The sequence below is a fragment of the Serinus canaria genome, chromosome 14 (assembly GCF_022539315.1).
Source record: "Serinus canaria isolate serCan28SL12 chromosome 14, serCan2020, whole genome shotgun sequence".
NCBI classification, from domain to species: domain Eukaryota; kingdom Metazoa; phylum Chordata; class Aves; order Passeriformes; family Fringillidae; genus Serinus; species Serinus canaria.
The window spans coordinates 9781735-9787333 of NC_066328.1; positions in this window are offsets into that span (position 1 = coordinate 9781735).

Below are 5599 nucleotides of genomic sequence, written 5' to 3' on the forward strand. Positions count from 1 at the left end.
TGCCAGAGGCTGCTGCCCCTTCCTCTTTGCTGGCAGAAGGGGCTTGCTCGAGCACAGACACCTTTGGTCAGGCAACATCAGCAGAGGTGGCACAAAGTGGCTGTGTGGAGGGTGTGAGCTGCTCCAGGGGAATGCTGATGGACCTAGGGAATGCTTCCATGGGCTGCTCAGTGTGGCAGAGCCAGTGCACGGGCAGGTGCCAGCAGCACCTCACATGGAGGAGTGTCTACTGGAAAAGGAGAGGAGCAGATGAGCTGTGAGTTCACACCCCTCTCGCTGTGCATTGGCTTTGTTGCTTCCAGAGGGTGATTAGGCTGCTGTGTCACTGCCAGTGAATGATGGCACCCACCCACATTTTCTGAAATGTTGTACACAGGCCTTGATTATCATTGTCTTCCTCACTGACTCTCAAGAGTATTAATGTTTTACAGGAGCACAGATGTTACCCAGAAAATTCCAAAGTTGTAGAACTGCCTCATACTTATAATCCTTTTAGCTTCACTTTGATATTTCCCTGAAGGACGCAATGCCTTCTAACAACTCCTTCTGGACAGAAAGTCCCTTTTTAATGTCCTTATACTGCAGCATTTTGTTTCTTCTTCTTTTTTTTTTTTTTAATTTAAAAGCTTGCTTTGGGAGTTGTTTCACCTTACATGACAGTCAGTCCCCAAGAATTATTTCACTTTTACATAATGTGCACATCTGTGTTCTGTCTGTGGTGTGAAAACCAGCAGAATGCTGGCTGTTAATAACAATATCATATAACATATATGTTAAAAACATATATCCACTGTTTTCCCATTGCCCCTATGACCCTCTACAAAGTCATTAGCAAGTCATCATCTTGTAATAACCCCTGATGAACAGCAAGGGGGGAATTCCTGATGGTTTAGTGTGGCTGTTGAGTGTCCTCATTGTCCCTTCTGTCCAGAGGAGTTCTGTACTCTAAGGACAGTTTCAGTTCACCTGTCGCCCAACTATGACCACCTCTGCAATGGGCATGGCAAGTATTGAACAGACTCCATTTGATCAAAAATAGGCTCTAAGAGTAGGATCTCTCAATGATTATTTGTGGCAGAAGTTTGCCCGTCCTGCAGGGACATGGGAGAACAGCTCCTTAAATCACAGCACTGTCAGCAGCTGCAAACATCTGTGGATGTGGGATCTGTAATCTCTCCTCTCAGACCCTGACATTGCTGCTTAATCTCTTCTGTTTGCGACTACACTTTTGTTTTTATTTTATTTTTTTTATAGGAATCACATAAAATCCACTGCAGGAAGAAATCACTGCACATTTCTCATTTGAATGGCAATAGATACTGCAGGAAAACATGTATATGCTTGGATATGTGTATCTATACACACAAATATATATGTTAATAAAACCACAGGGAGCTCTAATGCAAACATTCCACATACTGTGAGGCTAAATGGAGGCAACAGATACAGAGGCATGGGAAGGAGGTGCTGAGTTTCCAGGTGAAAAATTGATGTGCCTTGTTGTCCTGGTGGTGACACCCATGAGAGCCCAACACATGCCTCAAGGACAACACACCCAGCGAGGTGCAATCGCTCCCTATTAAAGTGCTCATTGTTTTGGAACCGAGGACTTCCTTTACTGATCAAAGAGCTGCCTTTGATTAATCAGTTTTGAAATGAATGAATTTCTAAGTTCTTATTTTTTGCTTTTCTTAGGGGAAATATTTCAAAAGCCTTTTGATCTTTGGTGATAGGCATTTAGTAAAAGGCAGGTACACTTTTACAAAAAGAACCTGGGAAGTCTTGTTGTAAAGGGTAACGTGTATCAGAAAACATTCAGAACATGTTCAGCAGGTCTATTGGCTTCAGCAGACCCCTGCACACTCACACAGTTGCTCTTATGCTCATTCTTTGACAGGATCAACGGTTTTTAAAGGTAAAATCAGGCTGCTGGTCTGTGAAAAAAAGGAGCAATATCTACTGCAAAGGTCAGAAAATATTAATGTGGCATCTAACACTAACAGAGTACAGGCAGCACAAATCTCTACAAATAGGCATCCTGCTGGTAACCAATTGAAATGTAGGAGGTAGTTAATGTCTTTCAATTGTAAGTGTCATTTGATCCCCAGGGAGACATTTAATGGATGGTATTTTCCTACTGAGTCCTGTCTTTTCTTTCTGTACTTCATTAGTAATAGTTCAGGGTCCTCATGTTAATAAAAAATGTATGCACTGCTTACCTGATTTTTCCCATTTCACACAGTGTATTAGAAAAATTGATGTTTTTCTTACAGAATTAAATAGAATACTTTACCTTTAATTATACAGTGTCTTCCTGTCTGCAAGCAGGTTTTCCCCACTACTTATTAACAAGCCAAAGAGAAGGAAAGATCAGAACAGAAAAGATAACAGTACCTGAATAAAATAATGGTTATTTGCAAATCAACTTGCTGTGAAAGTTTCCCCCCTCCCCATCCAAGCTGTGTGTTCTGGATTGGTCTTGGGAGTTGCTCAGAATGCAGGGCCTGTCTGAGGTATCTCTGGGAAATGGATGCCTCACTTCTGCTGTGGAGGTGGACCTGTGGTATGAAACACTCATTTACAGAGTATGAATAATTTTATCCATAAGTGGAATCTTGCAGTTGTTTGACAGGGTAGAGCATTGATATCCTACTGCCATTAAAAAGGAAAAAAAATCACTCAAAGAACTCAAAATTCCTCAAGTACCTGGAGTAATTTCAGATTCAAAACTCAAGCTGTTTCCCTCCAAGTGTTTCCCTGGTGGCTCAGGGAGACTTACACAGACCCATCTCTCTTCCCCAGGATCGGGGCTGGCATTCATTTCCTGATACTGTCTTGGGAGACTGCTGTCATGTTTTCACAATGTTTCAACTCAAATTTACTTTCTGGTAATCTTTATGAACCCCCCAATAAGCAGATAATTTAGTAACGGAAATATCTTACTTTAATGGTCTGACTAAATACAAAAAACCAGTCTAACATGCAAATAGAGAGCCTCCCAGGAGCTGTTCAGTGTTGATGGGGTTCAGTTCAGAAGTGCAGCTCAATCCAGGTTTGTGGCTGCAGTGTTCCTGCATGGGGCACTTGTCTGGGATAGCAGAGAACAGGCCATGCTGTCTGTGATAAACCACTCCCCTGTGACCCACAAAAATACTCTGCATTCATTGCAAGTGAATTCACTGAGGGTGGGAAAAACCTGATAGTGGCTAAAAAGTGCTGTTTTGTGTTAGGCATAGCTCTGTAGTGCAGGAGCTCAGTGCACGTGTACAACATGGTCCTGAGCACTGGCTCTTCTGCTGCTCACCTTTCCATCGGGCACTTTCCACCACCACAGGGAGCTGCTCCTCCTGTGTTTGCACCGACACACGTGCTGGAGTGCTCTGCTGGAGCAGAATCAAGCGACCAGTTTCAATATTGACTTGTTTTTGTAAAGTTGAGCATGTTGTGTTTTATTACATAGCTTGCGGTGGTGAGAGAAATACATTAAACTTGAAGTTAATTAGTATGGGAAGATTGTAATTTATCGAGATTGCCTGAATGGAAGTAAGGGCATTGCTATTTAATTAGCAAGTGCATTTGGATTTTTAGATTATTTTTTCCTTTTTGATTTTATTCAAAATATTGTAAGTGCTTTGCATATAATGAAAGAAGAATAGATTAAGGACAGGTGACTGAAAAGACATTAAAAACCTATGGCACAATATTAATCTTTTTGCTATTAAGTGCATGTTTTTGATAAGATAAGAGAACTTTTATTGCTGTGGTCTATTCTTATTTTGTATCTTAATTATGCCTGAAAAGATTCCTTGAATGACAAAGTCCTAATTTATATTACCACAAAGGACCAATTTTACGGAGTTATTAAAGCAGAACGTGCCTGTTTGTTACTCCTTCTGCTTCCCTGTTTCTGAGACTTTCCACTGAAGTCATGGGCACCTTCGGGTGATTTCCATGAATGTTTACACTCAGCTGTGTTTTATTCTGTGGGCTGCTTTCATGCTTTTCCTTAAATTAAGTCATTGTAGATTGAAACTCCACTAACATCACTACTCCTCCAAATGAAAAATGATGGGACAAGAGGAAATGGCCTCAAGTTGCACCAAAAAGGTTTTAATTGGATATTAGGAAAAATTTCTTCACCAAAAGGTTGTCAAGCCCTGGAACAGGCTGCCCAGGAAGGCAGCGGAGTCCCCATCCCCTGGAGGGCTTTGAAAGACGTGTGAATGTGGCACCTGGGGATGTGCTTCATCGGTGCCCTTGGAGGTGCTGGGGGAACCAGCAGATAATGTTGGACCAGATGATCTTGTTTCCAACATTACTGGTTCTAGAATTCACAGCTCCTCTCCTCCATGAGTGAAGCTGCTGCTGCTCACAGAATGGACCTTGTCCCTCAGTTCCTGATCATGCAGTGTGTCCCACCAAGGATGGTGGGATGGGGCACTCAAGTGCACTGAACAGGAGAGAAAATTCTTTGAGGAGCGCAGAACATGCTCAGTCTGTCCATCCAGCCATCCAGCCATCCATCGCCTCTCAGTGAGGGACACAAGCTTTGAGAAGGACAGGACAGCATTTTGGCACAGTGATGACCCCGAGTGTGGCCTCAGGGCTGCAGGGGGGGCCACCGCACCGTCGCCGCTGTTTTTCAGGACGGCGGCCGCCCCTGAGCCCGCCCCGTGTCCCGCCCCGTGTCCCGTGTCCCGTCCTGTGCCCCTTGTCCCGTCCCGTGTCCCGTGTGGCGGCCATGGCGCCGAGGCGGCTGAGGGAGATCCCCGCGCGGCGCGCGCCCCCTGCCGGCCGGCGCATGCGCGGCAGGGCCCGGCTGGGCCCGGAGCCGCCCTCACTGTGCGGGCCGCAGCAAAGCCCTGGGCCCGCCGGGGAAATAAACTCTAACAGAGCCTTTTTAAACCCTCCGGGGTAGATAAACCCTCTGACACCTTTTAGTGCCAGCGAGAAAAATGTTGCTTCATTTTTACTCAAGAGAGGGGTGTGTGTGTGTGTGTGTGTGTCCGACAAAATTTTCTGGCCTCGGCACAAGACGCTGATGCAAAACTTCTTCACCTGTTTGTATATTTTTAGCAAACAGGAGATTAATGTTCACTGATTCCAAATCACACAATTAGTTCTTTAATTAACATTCTGTCCTCTCTTGGTTATGGATTTCTTACTGTTCCTGCTGATTCATATTTTTAGTCTTTTTAGTTTCTTTTTCCTCCAGCAAGGATTTTCCAACACAAATATACTGAGTCTTTGTTATCTTCTTCTTTACCTTCTGGTTCCTGAAAAACGTCTTTGTAGTCCGTAAATTCTTCACTTTTTGTATCCAATTTCAGCAATACATCGCTCTCTCCCAGGCCTTGCTCATTGAAGCATATTAAAGTTAGTTTACCAAAACTTTCAGTTTCTGTAATTTCCCCAAGCTGTATTTCCCCAATGCCTGCTCATGCTGTTTTGGCTAAAAGTGATTTAACACTTTGCTTATAATTAATACACTGGTTATAATTAAAGAAAACAAATTAATTTAAATTAATTAAAGCCATTAATTAAAAATTAGAACAGTTATATAATTTCCAACAGGAGGACAAGGATTTGGTAGATGGTC